The 21,984-nt window shown below is 43.3% G+C and overlaps 1 protein-coding gene across 1 annotated transcript in view; it reads left to right on the top strand.

Annotated features, from left to right (window-relative positions):
- Positions 1–20,047: 20,047 nt before the first annotated feature.
- Positions 20,048–21,984, top strand: part of LOC134344730 (arylacetamide deacetylase-like) — a 58,325-nt gene continuing 56,388 nt past the window's right edge. The window contains exon 1 of the mRNA XM_063044811.1: positions 20,048–20,246. The gene's annotated coding sequence lies outside the window, so the exon portion shown is untranslated. The remainder of the gene's footprint in view (positions 20,247–21,984) is intronic.

The following is a 21,984-nucleotide window of genomic DNA, read 5'->3' as shown; positions in this document are numbered from 1 at the left end:
CTTACAGTTTATGGATTAGCTTTTAAGGGACAATAGTATTGAATGCCAATCTGTGGTCAATGAAGAGCATCCAGATGTATGAAGCTTCTCTGTCCAGATGTTCCAGGATTGAGTGAAGAACCAACAAATGAAATGGTATCTGCATACACAATGGAATAGCATCTCCATTGACCTGTTGCACCAGAAGGCACATTAGAGTAGGTCCAAATACTTCTCAGGCAGGAGTTGATAGGTGTCATCAACAACCTCTTGAAGCACTTCATCACCGTGGATGTAACTTGAAGCGGGTGGGTACCTCAGACTGCCGAAGTGAGGGGTTAAAGATATTAGTGAACGCTGTGCTGTTGATCAGCACAGGTCTTTAGTACCCGGACAAGTACTCAGTCTGGGCTGGATACCTTTAGTGGGTTCACTCTTCTGAAGGATGCTCTCATGTTGGCCTCAGAGACTGAAGTCCCAGAGTCATCACGGGCTGTAAGAGTTCATGGAGGTGCCTCCATGTTTTGATGGTCAAAGGGAGTATCAAAGGCAGTAAGCTTATTTTGGAGAGTAATCATATTGTCATCTATGTCGCTTGATTTCACTTTGTAGAAGGTGATAGTATACTGTGATGGGGTCCTGAATTACCCCTATGAACTGTGCTCGATTACACCTATAAACTGTGCTTTTGAAAAGAGAGAGAAAGAGGTACTTAACACTGACATATTGTTTTTAAGAGAGAGAGAGGTGAAGACTGCTCGCAGTATGTTTACATTTCTACAAGGACGCTGCCTGCTTGGAAATTCTTACAGACAGAGAAGGGAGGAGCTGTTTGAGTGGCAGTTGGTATTCAGCATGGGGAGATAAATAGAAGGTCAGATGATAGACCTCAGACACATGGTTTCGGAAACTGAATGAGCTTTGTTGTGCCCATGGAAAAAGTGGGTTTTGGAGGATCAAACAGGCGGATCGATCAGTGGCTCTTGCAGTGTGAACAGGGCGTGACTGGTGGGGAGTTATTTGTATCCAACCCTAGCCTGGGTTGATAGCTCCACCACAGAAGAACAGTCCCCTTTGTTGTGGTCACAGTCGGTGACTTTTAAAGGATTTCGGAGGACAATGGGACAATCGATGGCGTCAGCTCACCTGAAGACTCAAATCTCTCCCTCTCTCTCTCTCTCCATCACTACCCAACTCAATACCACGAACTGAACTGAACTTTACTCATCATTGTATTTACCCCTAGACCTGAAGAAGCTTGATTTTCATATATTTCCATACTTATATATATTCATTGCTAACCTGTTTGACTTATCTGCATTTATATTACGGTATTGCGTAGTTACTAATAAATACCACTAGTTAATAGCAATACTGGACTCCAAAGTGTTTTCCATTTCTGCTGGTTCTCTAACCCGTCACGGGGCACGTGACAATGTAAGCCCTGTCACAGCCATTGAGCGTCGTTCAGTGATTCACGTTTGGTCTGGAATTGTTACTTTGCACCTGAGTTGGCTTTCCGGAGATTGTACCTGGACCTCTTGTGTTTTACTTAGTTGCCAGACCTGAGTGCCAAGATCTGATCCTCAGCAGATTACAGATATCCAGGGCATCTGGTTAGGGGCATTCTCACCTATGACTGGTTTTTATAAAAGGCGTGACAACCATGGTGTATTTGTTCAGATCCTCTGACGAGTCCTTGAATACGACCCAGTCCAGTGACGCAAAGCAATCCCGTAGCTGTTCGTCTGCCTCCCACGACCACCCCTTTGTTGCCTTTACCTCTGGAGCTTTGCTCTTTAGCCTCTGCCTGTATGCAGGTAGGAGAAGGGCAGCCAGGTGATCAGATTTACCGAAATGCACTCTGGACATAGAACAACAGGCATTCCTAAACTTAGTGTAGCAGTGATAAGAGTATGTTGGGACCCCTGGTACTACAGGTGATACACTGATGCTAAACTGGGCAGATATTTCTTCAAACAAGCCTGACTGAAGTCCCCGACAATGAATTGAAAGGTGTTGGTGTATGCTATTTTTTGTTTGCTAACTGCGGTACTCAATACATTGACTGCTTGTTTAACATTGGCCTATGGTGGTATATAAGTTGTGGTCAGGATCACAGAAGAGAACTCTCTTGGTAAGAGCATAAGAACATAAGAGATACAAGCAGAATTAGGCCATTTGGCCCATCAAGTCTGCTCCTCCATTCAATCATGGCAGATCCTTTTTCCCTCTCCTCAGGCCCACTTCCTGGCCTTCTCCCTGTAACCTTTAATGTTGTGTCCAATCAAGAACATATCAAGCTCTGTCTTAAATACATCCAATGACCTGGCCTCCACAGCTGCCTGTGGTAACAAATTCCACAAATTCTCAACCCTCTGACAAAAGAAATTTCTCTGCATCTCAGTTTTAAATGGATACCCTTCTATCCTGAGGCAGTCCCATCTTGTCCTAGACTCACTCACCATGGGAAACATCCTCTCCACATCTATGCTGTCTAGGAATTTTAATATTCAAAAAGTTTCAATGAAATCCGCCCCCCCCATATGCTTCTAAACTCCAGCGAGTACAGACCCAGAGCCTTCAAATGTTCCTTGTACAATAACCTTTTCATTCCTGGTACTATCCTTGTGTACCTCCTCTGAATTCTCTCCAATGCCAGCACATATCTTCTTAGATGAAGAGCCCAGAACTGTTCCCCCTCCCCCTCCCACTTTCAAATCTCTTGCTAGCTCTTCCTTCAGTTAGTCCTGATGAAGGTTCTCTGCCTGAAATGTTGACTGTACCTCTTCCTAGAGATGCTGCCTGGCCTGCTGCGTTCACCAGCAACTTTGATGTGTGTTGCTTCAATTTCCATCATCTGCAGAATTCCTCGTGTTCACAATACTCAAGGTGAGATTTCACCAGTGCCTTATAAAACCTCAGCAATATATCCTTGCTCTTGTATTCTAGATCTCTTCCTCACTCCCGACTCTACCTGCAACTTGACCTTTGAAGTGTTCTGCACAAGGAATCCTGAGTCCCTTTGCATCTTCCATTTAGAAATTAGTCTGCACATTTATTTCTACTACCAAAGTGCATGACCATGCATTTTCCAACATTGTAATTCATTTGCCACTTCCTTGCCCTTTCTCCTAATCTGTCCAAGTCCTTCTGCAGCCTACCTGTTTCCTCATCACTACCTGCTCCCCCACCAATCTTCGTATCATCTGCAAACTTGGCAACAAAGCCATCTATTCCATGAACTAAATCATTGATATAGAGAATTAAAAAAAGCGGTCCCAACATTGACCCCTGCGGAACACCAATATTCACTGGGAGTCAACCAGTAAAGGATCTTTTTATTCCTACTCACTGTCTCCTACCAATCAGCTGGTGCTCTAACCATGCCAGGAACTTTCCTGAAATACCATGGGCTCTTAACTTGGTAAGCAACCTCATGTGTGGCACCTTGTCAAAGGCCTTCTGAAAGTCCAAATATACAATATTCACTGCATCCCCTTTATCTATCCTACTTGTAATTGCTTCATAGAATTCGAATAAGTTTATCAGGCAAGATTTTCCCTTAAGGAAACCATTCTGGCTTTGTCCTGTCTTGTCCTGTGTCACCAAGTACTCCATACCTTCATCTTTAACAATTGACTCTACCATCTTCCCAACCACTGGGGTCAGGCTAACTGGTCTATAATTTCCTTTCTGCTGCCTTCCTCCTTTCTTAAAGAATGGAGTGACATTTGCAATTTTCCAATCCTCTGGCACCAAGCGGGAGTCCAATGACTTTTGTAAGATCATTACTAATGCCTCCACAACCTCTACCACTACAACTTTCAGAACCCCTGGGTGTAGTTCATCTGTTCCAGGTGACTTATCCACTTGGATCAACGTAATCTCTTTGTGGAAAGTATAACCTGTACAAAAAGGATGGTTTATACATGAACCCATAGGAGACAAATGCCTTTGCAGGCAGGTTTTCCAGAGCTCTTGGGGAGGGTTTAAACTAATTTTGCAGGGGAATGGGGACCAGAGTGATAGGGCTGAGAATGAGAAAGTTGGCATACCAGTTGATGCTGTGAGTATTGAGACTGTGAGGAAAAACAAGCTGATGATAGGGCAAAATTGCAGTCAGCAGGATGAGGTGGAGTGTAACATGGGAGGGAAATCAAAAAGTGTGATGAGTACAAGACTGAAGGTGTTATATTTGAATGCACACAGTTTACAGAATAGGGTAGATGATCTTGTAGCACAGTTAGAGATTAGCAGATTGTGGGTATCACTGAGGTGTGCCTGAAAGTTGGGAGATTAATATCCAGGGATACACGTTGTATCAAAAGGACAAGCCATTAGGCAGAGGAGGTGGGTGGCTCTGTGGGCAAAAAAATGAAAGGAAATCCTTTGAAAGAGGTGACTTAGGATCTGAAGGTGTAGAACCCTTGCGTTATAGAGTTCAGAAACTGCAAGGGTAAAAAGACCCTAATGGGAGTCATATACAGGCATCCGAACAGTAGCCAGGATGTGAGCTACAAATTACAAGGGAGATGGAAAACGCATGTCACAAGGAGAATTTTATTATAGTCATGGGGGTTTTCAATTTGCAGGAAGATTGGCAAATTAGGTTGGAGCTGGTTATCAAGAGAGTGAGCTTGTAGAATACTTTAGGGATGGCTTTTTAGATCATCCTATGTTGAGCCCAAGCAGGGAAGGGTAATTCTGGATTTCATATTGTGTAATGACCCAGATTAGATTAGGAAATTTAAGGAAAAGGAACCGTTAGGAGACAGTGATCATAATATGATAGATTTTTTTTGAGAGGGAGAAGGTAAAATCAGATGTATCAGAGTTTCATTGGAGTAAAGGGAATTGCAGAGGCATAAGAGAGGAGTTCACCAAATTTGATTGGAAGTGGACCTATCAGTGTAGGGTCTCGGCCCAAAACATTGACTGTGTACTCTTTTCCGTAGATGCTGCCTGACCTGCAAAGTTCTTCCAGCAGTTTGTGGGTGTTGCTTTGGATTTCCAGCATCTGCAGACTTTCTGATGTTTGTGATCCACTGTCAGGAATCATGGCAGAACAACAATGGCTGGGGTTTCTGGGGGTAATTCAGGAGGCACAGGATAGATACATCCCAGAGATGATGAAGTATTCTGACGGGAGGATGAGGCAACCAGGGGTTCCAAGGAAAGTCAAAGGCAGCATGAAAGCAATATAATATTGCAGTGTGAAATTAAAGGATTGGGAATCTTTTAAAACCAACAGAAAGCAACTAAAAAGACCATTAAGGAGAGAAAAAATGAAATATGAACGTAAAAGTTTTTGAAGATATATAAAGAGTAAAAGAGAGGTGATAGTAATATCAGACTGCTGGAAATGATGATGGAGATGTAGTAACTGGGACAAAGAAATGGTGAATAAACTTACTAAGTATTTTGCATCAGTGTTTACTGAGAAAGACACTAGTAGTATACCAGAAACTTGAGAGTATAGTGGGCAGAAATGAGTGTAACCGCTATAACTGAAGAGAATGTATTTGGGAAACTGAAAGGGCTGAACGTAGATAAGTCACCTAGACCAAATGGACCACACCCTAGGGTTCTGAAAGAAGGAACTGAAGAGATTGTGGAGGCATTAATAATGAACTAGATTCTGGAATAATTCCAGAGGACTGGAAAATTGCAGCTCACTCCATTTGTGCTGTGGAATTGAAGTTCACATCACTGCAAATAAGAAAACAACATCACAGTGTAGATGTGAACTGATATCAGTGACCTTGCAGTGAACTGCGCTGGACTGGATCCTGTGAGGTATCCTTATGAGGGAGGCATAGGGAAGGAAATTATATGCCAGATAGGCTGACTTCAGTGATTGGGCAGGTATTGGTGTCTGAGAGGACTAGAATATAAAAGCAAGGATGTAATACCGAGGCTTTATAAGGCATTGCTCAGATTGCACTTGGAGTATTGTGAACAGCTTTGGGCCCCTAATCGAAGACAAGATGTGTTGGCATTGGGGAGGATTCAGAGGAGGTTCATGAGAATGATAGGTTTACCTAATGAAGATTGTTCGGTGGCTTTGTGCTTGTATTCACTGGAGTTTAGAAGGACTAGGCGGGATGTCATTGAAAGGCCTAGACAGAATGGATGTGGAGAGGACATTTCCTATCTTTGTTGAGCCTAGGACCAGAGAGTACAGTCTCAAAATAGAAGGACATCCCTTTAGAACAGAGATGAGGAGAAATTTCTTTAGCCAGAGGGTGGTGAATCTGTGGAACTTGTTGCCACAGGCGGCTGTGGAGGCCAATTCTCTGGTTATTTTTAAAGTGGGGCTTGATAGTTCTCGATTCGTCAGGATGTTAAAAGTTAAAGGGATAAGGTGGGAGAATGAGATTGAGGGGGATAATAAATCAGCCATGATGGGCTTTCCTGGCTCAGTTCTGCTCTGCTGTCATGTCTTATGATCTTCTGAGTGGTGCTGGACACACAGTGTATCTGTTCATCTACCGGGGCCTGAATCCATCTTCAAAACATCCTCAGTGCTGGAGAATCTTGTGACTTCAGCACTTTTCATCATGAGAATCACATTATTTTTCCTCAAAACTTCACAAATCCTACCTTGTTTAGCTCATTAAAGATCAAAACACGTCAAGGCTTTTCTTCAGAGGGTGTCATTGATGAACTCAATAATCTAATTCTTCTCCTATGTCTCATGGTCTTTATGGTCTCATACCTGGAGTAGGTAAGGTTTTCGTATGAGGAATAGATGGACTAGTTCGACAGCTTCAAAAGGTGAAAGGGATTTCAGTGGAGCATACAAGGTTCTGAGGACTCTTGACAGGGTGATGGTGGAGAGGATTATTTCCTTTTATGGGAAAACCTAAAACTAGAGGTTACTGCTTCAACATGATTGGTCACCCATTTACGACAGAGATGAGGAGAATTATTTTGTCTTAGGAGCCTTGAACTTCATAAATATTTTAAAGACAGAGGTACTTGATGAGCAAACAGGCGAGAAGTACAAGTTCAAGTTTATTGACATTCAACCGCTAAACAAAAAAAAAGTTCCTCTGGAATCAACATGCAAAACACAGTACATATATGACATACAGCATATAAAGTAATAGTAACACAATAATATTAACAGATAATAATTTCTAAAAATCTGCATATGTTCAAATTAATAAAAAGTGCATATAGTCTTATAGTCTGTGGAGTGACTAGAATGAGGAGTTGAAATTATCATGATATTAGCCAGAGACTCCAGTTCATCTGCGAAACAGTTAATTCTTCTTTTCTCATGTCTTTCTTATCTTTTCAAGGAGGCTGGTGCGCTATCGGAGTCCGTGATTTACAGCTGTAATTCAAGCTATGGTTCTCTGCGAACAGTTTCTCGGACTTGCCGTGTGGCCTGGCATTTCGATATCTCCAGGTGTGGACTGGAAGACGAGCAACTTCAGGATGCGGCCACATGGCCGACAGGGTTCCTCACCAGTGTCACTGACTGAAGCGCTGCTGTCAGAAAAAAATCCCCTGAACAATTCGTTCTCTCTCTTTCCCTCTCTCTCTCTCTCTTTCTTCTTCTCTCTCTCTCTCCCCCTCTTTCTTTCCCCCTCTCCCTCTTCCCCTCTCTCCCTATCTCTCTCTCTCTCCCCTCTCTCTCCCTCTCTCTCTCTCCCTATGCCTCTCTCCCTCTCCCTCTCTCTCTCTCCCTCCTCTCTATCTCCCCCTCCCTCAACCCCTCTCCCCCTCTCCCTTTCTCTCTCTCTCTCTCCTTCTTTCCCTATGCCTCTCTCCCTCTCCCTCTCTCTCCCTCCTGCTCTCCCTCTATCTCTCTTCCTCCCTTCTGGCCCTCTCTCCCTCTAAAAATCAAAAAAGAGGCTTTTGCTGCCTCTTGTGTGTGTGTGGGGGGGGGTAGTTTGGAGTTCTGACATTTCTTTCATTCATTCTTTGAGTTTTTTTTGTTTCATGGACGTCTGTGAAGAGTAAGAATTTCAGATTGGATACTGCTGACATTCTCTGATATTAAATTGAACTATTGAATATGGTTCCTTAAGGCTGGAGTAGCCTGGGAGGTAATGGGGACAAGCTCCCACTCCCTATTAAATGTTCCCAATGGTGTGCACCTCAAATAGCCTTTGACAACCAAGTCCAGATTCTGGCCTTCATGTGTGGCTTAGTCACTAAGCACAATAGAACCATTTCTACTGACAGGAGGTGGGGCAAAGGTGGGTTACTAGCACTTTAAAACCAGTCGCTTCAGGCAGGTGGGGCTCGTCAGCCTCGGTTAGCAGCTCAGCCAGGAGAAGGAAAAGTCTGTCCTCAAACCTCCGCTGCCTTCTAGCTATACCTACTCATGGGGAAGGCTTCAGGAGTAAACCCTGAGGGAAAGATCTGGAGATGGAGTCCCCAAGGGAGTCCTACGCTGAGTTCAACGTTGATTAGAAACTCCTGCGATGCTGCTGGGGCCACTGGTCTATGCTGTTCCTTTGGGTTCATCAGATGCATGGTGAAGGGAAGCTTGCTCTCTGTACTGTTCTGCCTAGATTCCCATATCTAGACAACTAGGACACAACATCCAGGGTCACCCCTGACTGATGGGGCCAATATTAGCAACAATTTCGGAATCAGATTTATTATCACTTATACGATGTGAAATTTGTTCTTTCGTTATGGCATTTCAGTGCAAAGCTTTAAAATTACCTTAAATTGCAAAAGTAAATAAATAGTGTAAAAAAGGAATAGTGAGGTTCATGAACAGTTCAGAAATCTGATGGTGGAGAGGAAGAAGTTGTTCCTGAATCACTGATTGTGGGTCTTCAGGCTCCTGTACCTCCTCCCTGATGGTACTAACAATAGACGGCATGAACTGAGGATGCTCAGTGATGGACGCTGCCCTCCTGAGGCACTGCCTCGTGAAGGTGTCCTCAATGTCATGGAGGGTTGTGCCTATTGTCGAGATGGCTGTGTCCCTAACCCTCTGCAGCCTTTTGCAATCCTCCATATTGAAGCCTCCAGTCTAGACTGTGATTCAACCAGTCAGAATTTATAAGATTGTGTGGTTACTGACTATATCTCCTCAAAACTCTTAGAAAAATAGAGCCAATGATGCAATTTCTTCATCATTGTATTAAGGTGTTTGTAAATCTGATTAAATCAGATAGCTCTGTTCTGATTTCATATATATCGATTGTGATGGAGAGTGTTCGATAAACACACACCCACAAACAAACTTTGCCTTGTCATTCTGCTGTCATTGCAGTGAGTGTGCACACTTCAATGTCATCCCCCCCCTCTCCCCCCGGTGTATTCTCATTAAGTCCGAAAGGGTTTGGGCACCTTTCCCACCATACACAGTGGAACATTCTATTTCTTTAGTGACGGGGATGTGTAAATATGTACATGTTGTCTGTATACCGTATTGAAGATAGATACTTATGCCTATTTTGTAATATGAATGTAACTACATTGTGGGGTGCATCATATTCTAATTCACGTGTAGTCTTTGTGGGTAATTATGGATGGTATGTCCAGATGCCGAACAAACAGAGCAGATTGCTCTTGGTAGGGGAGAGAGATCGGTATGCTGGGAGTTCACGCTGGACAAAATAGTATACTTCAGCTTCCAGTAAACAAATTCTCCCTCTCCCCCCACCACTTTATTCTATTCACCACTGTGACCTTTCACTTCTTCTCACCTGCCTATTACTTGCCCATAGGTCCCCTCCTCCTTCCCTTATTTCCTGTGGGCCACTCTCCTCTCCTATCAGATTCTTTCTTCTCCAGCCCTGACCTTTCCCACCCACCTAGTTTCACCTATCACCTTCCAACTAGCTTCTTTCCCCTCCTCCCTCCTTTCTATTCTGGCGTCTTCCCCCTTCCTTCTCAATCCTGAAGAAACGTCTCGGCCCAAATCTTTGTCTGTTTACACTTTTACATATTTGCTGCTGAGCTCCTTTAGAATTTTGTGTGTTTTGCTTTGGATTTCCAACATCTGCAGGATTTCTCAAGTTTGAAATAGCATGGAGTTATGTATTGTGTTTTCTGGTAGATATCTCAGTAAATATTGGCAGTTTTCCTTTTGCTAAATTCACTAATTTTTCTAAGTTTTTTTTTTGACGCACTAAATAAATACTCTTGCACAAAAGCCATTTTTTCTTCAGTCATAACCCAGAATTTAATGAAAGCCTTGCAGGCATAGTACAAAATTAACATCAAGAGACTCAACCGGGACTTGTGATGTTTATTTGCCTTCTACTGGATGCCCACATGTGGGATTGCATTCAATATAATGATGTTGTTAAGGATTGTCACAGGATCCAGTCCAGCGCAGTTCACTGCAAGGTCACTGGTATCAGTTCACATCTACACTGTGATGTTGTTTTCTTATTTGCTGTGATGTGAAGTTTCATTCCACAGGCCAAATGCCTCCTTAATAGTATAATCTAACACCAGATGGCTGAATGAAAAGTAAGCAAAGCATTCAGTTCAGTAATGTAAAACTTTTTTTTAGAAATCAGGATGTGTATCAAAACCCATTGTAATAAGTTCTAAGCGATACACCCAAAATGCTGAAGGAATTCAGCAGGTTAGTGAGCAAAGGAATAAGCAGTCAACATTTCAGGCTGAGATCCTTCATCCGGACTGGAAAGGAAGGGGAAAGAAGCCAGATTAAGAAAGTGGGGGGAGAGGAAGGAGTACAGGCTAGAGGGTGATAGGTGAAGCCAGGTGGGTGGGAGAGAGAGGTTGAAGTGAGGGGCTGGGAAGAAGTAGGTGGAAAAGGAAAAGGGCTGGAGAAGAAGGAATCTGATAGCAGAGTGAACCAAGGGAGAAAGGGAAGGAGGCGGGGCACCAGGAGGGGGTGTTAGCAGGTGAGCAGAACTGTTGCTCATCCAACCCGAGACTGGCTTCATCATGGCAGTAGAGGAGGACATGGGCCAACATGTCAGAACGGCAATGAGGATTGGAATTAAAATGTTTGGCAACTGGGAAATCCTCCTTGCTGCAGATGGAGAGAAGGTGTAATGTCTGAAAGGGAGATCATTTTTAGAAAAGATCAATGCATTAACAAAGTTGCGTTCAAGTCAACAGAACGGTTTTGTAATTTACAGCACAGCCACATGCCCCTCGGCCTTCAGTCTATGTGCTGAACATTATGTCAAATTATATCTCTTCTGCCTGCAGGTGTTGCATAACTCACTCACTTAATTGTCTGTCTGAAAGCTTCTTAAACACCATCTCAATCACATTCCCTGGCAGCTCGAACCAGGCACCCACCACTGTGTAAAAAAAAAACTTGCCCTACGCATCTCCATTGACCATTTCCCGTCACCTTTAAAAATATATCTTCTTATATTATACACCTCATAACCACAAATTAAAATAACAATTGCAGATTCTAGAAAACCTGAAACAAAACCCCAAACTGCCACTTACACCCAGCAGGTCTCCAACAGTTATTACCCCTCAACCATCAGGCTCCTGAACCAGATTAGATAACTTCACTCAACTCAACACTGAACTGATTCCACAACCAATTGACTTATTTTCAAGGACCCTACTACCTATATTCCCAATATGTATTACTCATTTATTTATTTATTGTAATCTTGTTTTGTTATTTTATATATTTTCATAATTTATTGCCTTTTGCACATTGGTTGTTTTACCGTCTGTGTGCAGTTTTTCATTGATTATTTGTATGCTTGCAAGGAAATGAACCTCAGGGTTTTATATGGCGGCATAGTGTACTTTAATAATAACATTTTCTTTGAACTTTGAAACCATATTTATATTCTTTCAAGTTTGCGGAGAAATTACTTTAGTCAGCTGGTGGTAAATCTGTGGAATTTGTTGCCACGAGCAGCTGTGGAGGCCAAGTCTTTGGGTGTATTTAAGGCAGAGATAGATAGGTCCTTCATTAGCCAGGACATCAAAGGGTATGGGGAGAAGACAGGGGAGTGGGGATGACTGGAGGAATTGTATCAGCCCATGACTGAATGGTGAAGCAGACTCAATGGGCCAAATGGCCTACTTCTGCTCCTATATTTTATGGTATTATAATAACTGGCACGTGGCCAAGTGGTTAAGGCGTACGTCTAGTGATCTGAAGGTCGGTAGTTCGAACCTTGGCTGAGGCAGCGTGTGTGTCCTTGAGCAAGGCACTTAACCACACATTGCTCTGTGACGACACCGGTGCCAAGCTGTATGAGTCCTAATGCCCTTCCCTTGGACAACATCAGTAGCGTGGAGAGGGGAGACTTGCAGCATGGGCAACTGCTGGTCTTCCATACAACCTTGCCCAGGCCTGTGCCCTGGAAACTTTCCAAGGCGCAAACCCATGGTGTCATGAGACTAATGGATGCCTATATAGAAAAAAATAACTGGAGGCATGTAGAAAATTTGCCACAGAAAACAGCTACTTCAGTAGTTCAAATTTTGTTTTAGCAACCTAAGCTGAGGGATAAATTGTTCTCCTGATTGTTTGGGTGGTCCATAATAAAATAGCGTGGACACTGGACTCTTCAATTTCAAGTAAACTGTTCCCCCGTCTCTCCCTGTGATCTATCATGAACCTCCTACACCCACCACAGACCACACTCCCATCATTCTGTCTCATTCTCTATCTTTCCTCTTCCCCAATCATTCCATCTGCACACCTGTCCCACTGTGTCCCCTCCACCTACTGTTCACATCTGCCCACTCCACCTCCCTTATTTGGTTACATGTCCCACTTTACTTTCACGTCAGATTCCATCATCTGCAGTTCCTTTGTCACCACCAGCTGTCTACCCTCACTTATTACTCCCAACACCTATCTCCCCCCCACCTATTAACCCCACCACCTATCACCCACCACCACCTATCGCCCACCACCACTTATCACCCACCCAGCAGCCAACCCCCACCACATATCACCCCCCTCCACCTCGCACCCCACACCACCTATCACCCCCCCCCACCACCACCTATCACCTTCCCACCTATTAGCCCCCCACCACCTGTCACGTGTAGTTATTTGAGTTACTATCACCTTCCTGTCAGCTTGAACCAGTCTGGCCATTCTCCTCTGACCTCTCTCATTAACAAGGCGTTTTCATCCACAGAACTGACACCCACTGGATGTTTTTTGCACCATTCTCTGTAAACTCCAGAGACTGCTGTGTGTGAAAATCCAGGGAGATCAGCAGTTTCTGAGATACTCAAACCACCCCGTCTGGCACCAACGATTATTTCCCAATCAAAGTCATTTAGATCATATCTGTTTCCCATTCTGATTTTCAGTCTGTACAACAACTGAACCTCTTGACCATGCTTGCATGCTTTTTTGCATTGACTTGCTGATGATTGGCTGATTAGAGATTTGTATTAAGAAGCAGGTGTAGAGGTGTACCTTTTAAAGTGACCACTAAGTGTACAAAATATTAGAGCATAAAATATAGGAGCAGAATTAAGCCATTCCATCATGACTGATTTATTTTCCCTCCCAACCCCAGTCCCTTTTCTCCTTGTAATCTTTGATGCCCTTAATAATCAAGAAGCTAACAGCCTCCAATTAAAATATACCAATGATTTGGCCTCCGCAGATTCACCAACATCTGGCTAAAGAAATTTCTCCTCATCTCTGTCCTAAAGGGGTGTCCTGTCTGAGGCTGTGTCCTCTGGTCCTAGATTCCCCACTATAGGAAACATCTTCTCCACATTCATTCTATCTCGGCCTAAAAACGAATAGAACACACCTGTTGTAATGTTATTCAATGCAGCAGACATCATGTGCTAAAAGGCTTGTTCTGGCTTCAGTGTTCTGTATGAAGTGGGGCTGAAGATCAGCTGCTATCATAGTGATTGTCACTGCAAGCTAATTACAGGATTAATTTACAAATTCTTCCACTATCATTCAAGTGGAGAAAATTTAACAAAGAGGTCATCCACCCGCTGTTTCTTACCGGAATTCGATATTCAGTGAGTACGAGATCACCACCCTATTAAAAATCAACCACGCTCACAAAGCTATCGAGTAAACCAATGAGGCTTTAAAAAACTCAGAGAATGATCAAAACTGAATGGAATATTTAGAGGCAAGTATAAGGAGACGGAAAAGTACGTTACTGACATTAATGCCAGAAAACCCAGTTTCAACAATTTGCTTCACGTCAAACACACGATGATATTTCCTATCGACTGTGGTAGACAAGATGGAGAATTTAGATCACAGTGATGGAGGCAGTGGACCTGGAGCAATAATTATTCTGTTTTCCTTACATTATGTACAGAAAATGATATTAAACAATCTTGACTCATTGAGGCATCATCTTAATACATTCCCTTCCACCCTGACTTGCTGTACCTACTGTTTCTAATTACCTTCTGTGATGTGTGCACTTCAGGAAAATGCTCAAGTGCTTCCATCAAAACGAGAGTAGAATTCATGGGCTAGGTTATTCAAAGTTGCTGCATTTATAGTGCTTCCTTGATTTTGTATCTCTTGTGCATTTAATGAATTAGATTGGCATCTTAAGGAGAAATGAAAAGATAGACTGCATGAAAACTGAATTAACTGAGCAGAAGGTGTCAGTTCTTGGCTCAGGTGTAGTTGTCTTGACATGTTTGAAAAGTTTGCAGTCCTGTCTGGTTGCACAAGGTAGTGCCAAGACCTCAGTTTCTTTTTGCTACAGTTAAACCATACATGTCTGCATAAGACCATAAGACATAGGAGGAGAATTAGGCCATTCCTTCATGGCTGCTGTAGTATTCCTCTCTACCGTATTCACCTGCCTTCTTCCCAATAGGTTTATCGAGATTCTCCCTTGTTCCTCTAGTCCTAGACTTCCCCAACATAGGGAGCATTCTCTCCACATCCATGGTATCTAGTCCTCTCAATATCTGATATACAAAGGGTATTTCAATGAGATCCCCCTCAGTTTTCTAAACAGTCAGTACAGGTCCAGAGGCATAAAATGCTCCTCATATGTTATCCCTTTCATTCTCGTGAACCTGGACCAAAGCCAACACATCCTTTCTTAGACAAGGAGCCCAAAGCTGCTCACGATTCTGCACTGCAGTGTCCACATGCTGAAGTTCTGCAAACAAGGCAGGGCTGGGAATAAAACTGCGAGAGAAAATGCAATGGGCAACACAAAATTCAAAGTTCAAAGTAAATTCATCCCTTTCAACCCCTATTCAAAAGTAAATTGATACTTCCCTCTGTGTCACAATAATTTTATTTCTGAGTGGCCTGGGTCAGATTCGTTCAGACCTGTGTCAGTGCATTTGGCCCCAGATTGGCAGTGTTAGGACGTGGGTTGGCGGCCACTTTTTACAGAAGGACTGAGTTTGCGCGGCTGCTCTCCACACATGCGGGCAAAAAGACGTTTCCCGTATTCTGAGATCTGTGTGATGATCGGACTGTATTTTATATCGGCTTCGTTCAGTTTTCGGTGTTTTCTTTCTTGTGGACTACTGGCAGGTGGGTGATATGTTAATTTTTGTGTGGGGGGTGTTGGGGATTTGGTGCTACTGTCACTGTAATTTGCTGTGAGTGAAGTTGTCGGTGATTGCTATGCGTAAGGGGTTGGTGAAAGTTATTGTGGCTGTTTTTTTTTGCTTGGGGAGGGAGGAGTTTGGGGTCTGTGAGTTTTTTTTCTTTTCCATAATGCGGTGGGGGGAGTTGATATCTTTTCTTTCATCAACATCCATGGTCATTCTGTATTTAATGGCTATCTGGAGTAGACAAATATCAGAGTTGTATTGTACATACATAGTTCGACAATAAAGTCAACCTAGGAACATATGGACTTACATAATCAACATTTTGGAGCTGCATGACTAGTAACGAGGAATCATAATGAGGAACAATTCATAATCTGATTGGCACAGGAAGATAGGGCAGTGCGACATTGAAGAACAAATGGTTATTGGCTAGAAGCAAAGGATTATATAATCAAATTCCCAGCAATGTTTTAAACCAGATACAACTGCAAAGGCAAAAGTGATTCTGCAGATACTGGAAATATTGAGAAATACACAAAAATGTTTTACAAACTCAACTGGTCAGGCAGCAACGATGAAGAGAAATATCACCCTGTCATCATTTCAGGCTGAGGGTATTCATCAGTCCCTTCAACTTCACCATTCCCATTCCCATTCCCCTCTCTCACCTTATCTCCTTCCCTGCCATCACCTCCCTCTGGTACTCCTTCCCCTTCACTTTCTTCCATGGCCTTCTATCCTCCCGTATCTCCAGCCCTTTATCTCTTTCACCAATCAGATTCCCAGTTCTTTACTTAGCCCCTTTCCCCCTCCCAGTTTCACCTATCACCTACCACCTTGTACAGGTCGACCTTCACTAATCCGGCACCATTGGGACCTGAGGTGTGCCGGATTAGTGAAAATGCCGATTTACAGAAGGATTACATTAAGCATAATCAGTGCCGGATTATTTGGCTTATTTCCCTCTAAGCCTCACCTGTTGAAGAATCTTTTAGCAACACACATAAAAGTTGCTGGTGAACGCAGCAGGCCAGGCAGCATCTCTAGGAAGAGGTGCAGTCGACGTTTCAGGCCGAGACCCTTCATCAGGACTAACAGAAGGAAGAGTGAGTAAGGGATTTGAAAGTGGGAGGGGGAGGGGGAGATCCAAAATGATAGGAGAAGACAGGAGGGGGAGGGATGGAGCCAAGAGCTGGACAGGTGACAGGCAAAAGGGATACAAGAGGATCATGGGACAGGAAGTCCGGGAAGAAAGACGGGGGGGGGACCCAGAGGATGGGCAAGGGGTATATTCAGAGGGACAGAGGGAGAAAAAGGAGACTGAGAGAAAGAATGTGTGTATAAAAATAAGTAACAGATGGGGTACGAGGGGGAGGTGGGGCATTAGCGGAAATTAGAGAAGTCGATGTTCATGCCATCAGGTTGGAGGCTACCCAGACGGAATATAAGGTGTTGTTCCTCCAACCTGAGTGTGGCTTCATCTTTACAGTAGAGGAGGCCATAAATAGACATGTCAGAATGGGAATGGGATGTGGAATTAAAATGTGTGGCCACTGGGAGATCCTGCTTTCTCTGGCGGACAGAGCGTAGGTGTTCAGCAAAGCAGTCTCCCAGTCTGCGTCGGGTCTCGCCAATACATAAAAGGCCATTTAAAAGAATCTTTTAAATGTTTCTGTATTTTCATCACCTATTTGCTCTTGCAGCTTGTTCCATAGAGTTATCTTACTCTGCAGAAGCAGTTGCCCCTTTGGTCCTTTTTAAATCTTCCCCCTCTCACCTTAAATTTATGTCCTCTCATTTTTGATTTTTTTCCTGAGAAAAAGACAGTTTGCACACACTCCATCTGCGTCCTCTATAAATTTATACACCTCTATGAAGTCGCCCTTCAGTCTCCATTGCTCCGAGGAAGATCTAGCCTGCCCAACTTCTCCCTATAACTCAGACGCTTGGGCCCTGGCAATATTCTCTAAACTCTTCATTGCACTCTTTCCTGCTTTATGACGCCTCTTACAACAAGGTAGTCAAAATTGTACAAAGTCTTTCACCAATGTCTTGTATTCTATCAGGTTCCAAACTTAGGTCTTGTAAATTGTGGAAAGGTTTTGTTGTACAGGTCGACCTTCACTAATCCAACACCACTGGACCTGAGGAGTGCCGGATTAGTCAAAATGCCGAATTATAGAAGGATCACATTAAGCATAATCAGTGCCAGATTATCGAAGGATCCAGATTACAGGTAGTCAGATTAATGAAGGTCGACCTGTACTTCTTCCTCACTTCTCCCCACCTTCTTGCTCCAACTTCTCATTCTGTTTTTTCCCAGTCCTGGTGAAGGGTCTCGCCCAAACTGTTGGCTGTTTACTCTTTTCCATTGATGCTGCCTGGCCTGCTGAATTCCTCCAGCATTTTGTGTGTGCTACTTGGATTTCCGGCATCTGCAGATGTTCTCTTTTTGTGCCTCCTGATCTGCTGAGTTCCTTAGGAATGCTGTGTCTCTGATTCAACTACAGCGACATCAGTGCTAAAATGAGCCTCTGCGAGAATGGTTGACTGCTCCCAACAATCCCCTGCCCTGCTAACAACCTAAAATCACCTCTCAGAGGAATCTTACCGGATCAAAGTCACTCTTTTGCTCAGGGGAGTTTAGAATCACAGAAGAATGGATAGGGCTTTAATCTAAATCATAGGTGGTGGTTTCAACAGCTTGGAAAAGTATGGATAAAGTAAACATAAGAACATAAGACATAGGAGCAGGAGTAGGCCATCAGGCCCATCGAGCCTGCACTGCCATTCAATAAGATCATGGCTGATGTGGCTGATTATGACTCATCTTCACCTACCTGCCTTTTCACTACAATCCTTAATTCCCCTACTACGCAAAAATATATCCAACCTTGTTTTAAATATATTTACTGAGGTAGCGTCCACTGCTTCATTGGGCAGAGAATTCCACAGATTTACCACCCTCTGGGAAAAGCAGTTCCTCCTCATCTCCGTCCTAAATGTACTCTCCCGAATTTTGAGGCTATGTTCCCTAGTTCTAGTCTCACCTACCAGTGGAAACAGCTTTTCTGACTCTATCTTATCTATCCCTTTCATAATTTTACATGTTTCTATAAGATCTCCTCTCATTCTTCTGAATCCCGGTGAGTACAGTCCCAGGTGACTCAATCTCTCTTTATAGTCTAACCCCCTCATCTCTGGAATCAACCTGGTGAATCTTCTCTGTACCTTCTCTAAAGCCAGTATATCCTTCCTCAAGTAAGGAGACCAGAACTGCATGCGGTACTCCAGATGCGGCCTCACCAGTACCCTGTACAGTTGCAGCATAGCCTCCCTGCTCTTAAATTCAATCCCTCTAGCAATGAAGGCCAACATCCCATTTGCCTTCTTGATAGCCTGCTGCACCTGCAAAGCAACCTTTTGTGATTCGTTCCCTTTTGTAAAACGGAAGGAGAGGGCGGGAGAGATTACGGACGTCTCCAGAATAAAAAAAAGGACACAAAGTTTGGCTAAGTGGTCATTTCTTCAATAACAACTTTGGATACTGTTGGTGAAGGGAAAGGGAAAACAGTGACCAGATCTTTGTCACTGAGTCTGGTTCTGTGGCCTAGAAGCGTGGGATTAGGGAGAAGAGAGTGGTGGTAATAGGAAATTCAATAGTTCGAGGACCAACTCAAGGTCATGAACTACAGCACAGAATGGAGTCTATTCCACTAATTCAGTCAAAGTCAGCTCCGTTAATGCTTTCTATTCACTTATTCTTTGCCTGCTGACCAGCAAGTTATTTTCATGAAAGCCTATATCCAACTCTGTTTAGAAAACTCCCATTAACTTTGCTTCCATCACCCTCACGGCAGTGAATTCTATCCCTGCTTAAAAATATCATCCCAAATTTTGTGGTGGCACAGCAGTGTAGTGGTTAGCACACTTTACAGTACCCAGTGACCTAGGTTGAATTCGTTTCCCGCTGTTTTCAATAAGTTCTCCCCGTGACTATGTGGGTTTCCTCCGGGTGCTCCTGTTTCCTCCCACAGTCCAAAGATGTACCAGTCGCTAGGTTAATTGGTCATTGCAAATTGTCCTGTGATTAGGCTAGGGTTAAATCAGTGCTTGCCGGATGGCACAGCTCGAAGGGTCAGAAGGGCTTATTTCACATTGTATCTCAATAAATTAAAAACATAAATAAATATTCCCCATGTACTTCCTTATTATAACCTTAACTTTTTCTCCTGATCCTTGTATCTACTGCTAATTGACGCAGCTTCAGGTTAAATATACACTCAGTGGCCACTCTGTTAGGTTCACCTGTACACATGCTTGTTAATGCAAATATCTGATCAGCCAGTCATGTGGCAGCAACTCAATACATAAAAGCTTGCAGACATGGTCAAGTTGTTGTTCAGACCATTCACTGGAATGGGGAAGAAATGTGATCTCAGTGACTTAGATCAGGCAATGATGGCTTGTGCCAGAAGGAGTGGTTTCAGTATCTCAGAAACTGCTGATCGCCTGGAATTTTCACACACGACAGTTTCTAGAGTTTACTGAGAATGCTGTGGGAAGCACAGCATATCCGGTGAGTGACATCCTGGTGGGTGAAAATGCCTTTGTAATGAGACCAGTCAGAGGAGAATGGCCAGACTGGTTTACACTGACAGAAAGGCAGCGGTAACTGAAATAATCACATATAACAACAGTGATGTGCAGAAGATCACCTCTGAATGCAGAACATGTCAAACCTTGAAGTGGATGGGCTACAGCAGCAGAAGACCATTAACACTGAATAGGTAAAATGAGAACTAAAACAGTGAGATGGTGGTAATGGTTCACTCAGCAACCTGAAGGAGGCTTAGAAGCTGTTCCTAAAACTTCGAGTGTGTGTATGTTTGTAAACATCTAACTTAGATTTGAACATATCCCTGGTCCTATTTTAATTTAAATGTTGTTGCCTATTGCTAATTTTAAAAACCAGAGTCTTGTGATTACAGTTTGGAGTTTGCAAGGATCAAAGGTGCCCTGATATATTTAAAAGCTCAGTTATATGGACTCACTTTTGGGGACTTTGTGTTCTGTGTGTTATTTGTTTACATTTTTATTGTTGCACGATTTGTACTTTTTGTACACACTTTGAGTGTTTGACAGTCTTTGTTGTAAGAGGGGGTTTAATGGTTCTATTGTGTTTGTTTAGTGGCTGCCTGCAATAAGATGAATCTCAAGGTTGTGTGCAGTTTACATACTTTGATAATAGATGTATGTTAAACTTTGGTAAGCAATGACTTGAGGTCACACAGCAGCAAGAAATCTAAGGCTGAAGTTAATGAAGTGGAAAAATAGCAGGCTGTTAGGAAGTCTGTAGGCTAATTAATAAACCTATATTTGAGTTACTAATGGTAATGCTCAAAACCCATAAATCTTTACTTCAAGGCATTTAATTACTTTGTTGAAAGAGGCTTGTGTGCGATTCCCTCCTGGCATTGTGAAATGGAACTGCAAATTAATCTATCAGACATTCATATGCAAAACGAATCTCTGCATCATTCATCAGGAATGACATAAAATAGAAATGTAAAGGCAGCAGAGACTGTAGCCAAAATAGGCAGAAGGAAGCATTTTATCTTTAAAAATTTGGGCGGCATAGTAACATACTGTACTGTGCAAAAGTCTTAGACACGTATATATGCTGTAGCCAGGGAGCCTAAGACTTTCGCACGGTACTGTATTTGCCAACATGAGTTTAAGCCTGGCGGCAGCTAAAGTTTTTTAAATGATGAGTGTGGAGCACCAGGGGAGGGGTGTGGGGCAGGTGGCAGAGGAGTGCCAAGGATGGGGTTGGTGTGGGTGCAGTGCAGACACAGCCAGCCCTGAGACATTAGGCAAGGTCTTTAGATTCCATACAACTGATTTATTGATCACTACAGAATGTCACTTTGATGCTTCCCATTCTCTCTCCTCTCCCTTCCCGTTTTCCCAACCATGATTCCCCTCTCCTTGCCCTCCCCCCACTCCTTCCCACTCTCTGTCCACAATGGAGAACCCTGTCGGAATCAGGTTTATCATCACTTGCATTTGCCATGAAATCTGTTTTTGTTTGCAGTACAGTGCAATACATAAAATTACTACAGCCCTTTGCAAAAGTCTTAGATGTGCCTAAGACTTTTGTACTGTATTGTACCAGTTAGTGCAACATTTACAGCAGCCGGCTGTAAGAGCTGTTCCTGCTGCTGTCTGTAAATTGTTTGTATGTTCTCCTCATGACTAAGTGGGTTTCCTTCAAGTTCTTCTGTTCCCTCTCACATTCCAAACGCGTACAGATTATGGGTAGTGAGTTGTGCGCGTGTTATATTGGCGCAAGAAGCGTGGCCACACTTGTGGGCTGACCCCAGCACGCCCTCACTGATTTGATTTGATGCAATATGACACACTTCACTGTACGCTCCGATGGGCATGTGACAAGTAATGCTCAGCTAATCTAATCTCTTTTTTTTACGCAAGTCTGTAGTGTCTGAGGAATAGCCCTCTGGAGCA

Source organism: Mobula hypostoma, chromosome 4 (assembly GCF_963921235.1).
Source record: "Mobula hypostoma chromosome 4, sMobHyp1.1, whole genome shotgun sequence".
Lineage (NCBI taxonomy): Eukaryota > Metazoa > Chordata > Chondrichthyes > Myliobatiformes > Myliobatidae > Mobula > Mobula hypostoma.
This window is presented reverse-complemented; position numbering and strand designations above follow the sequence as displayed.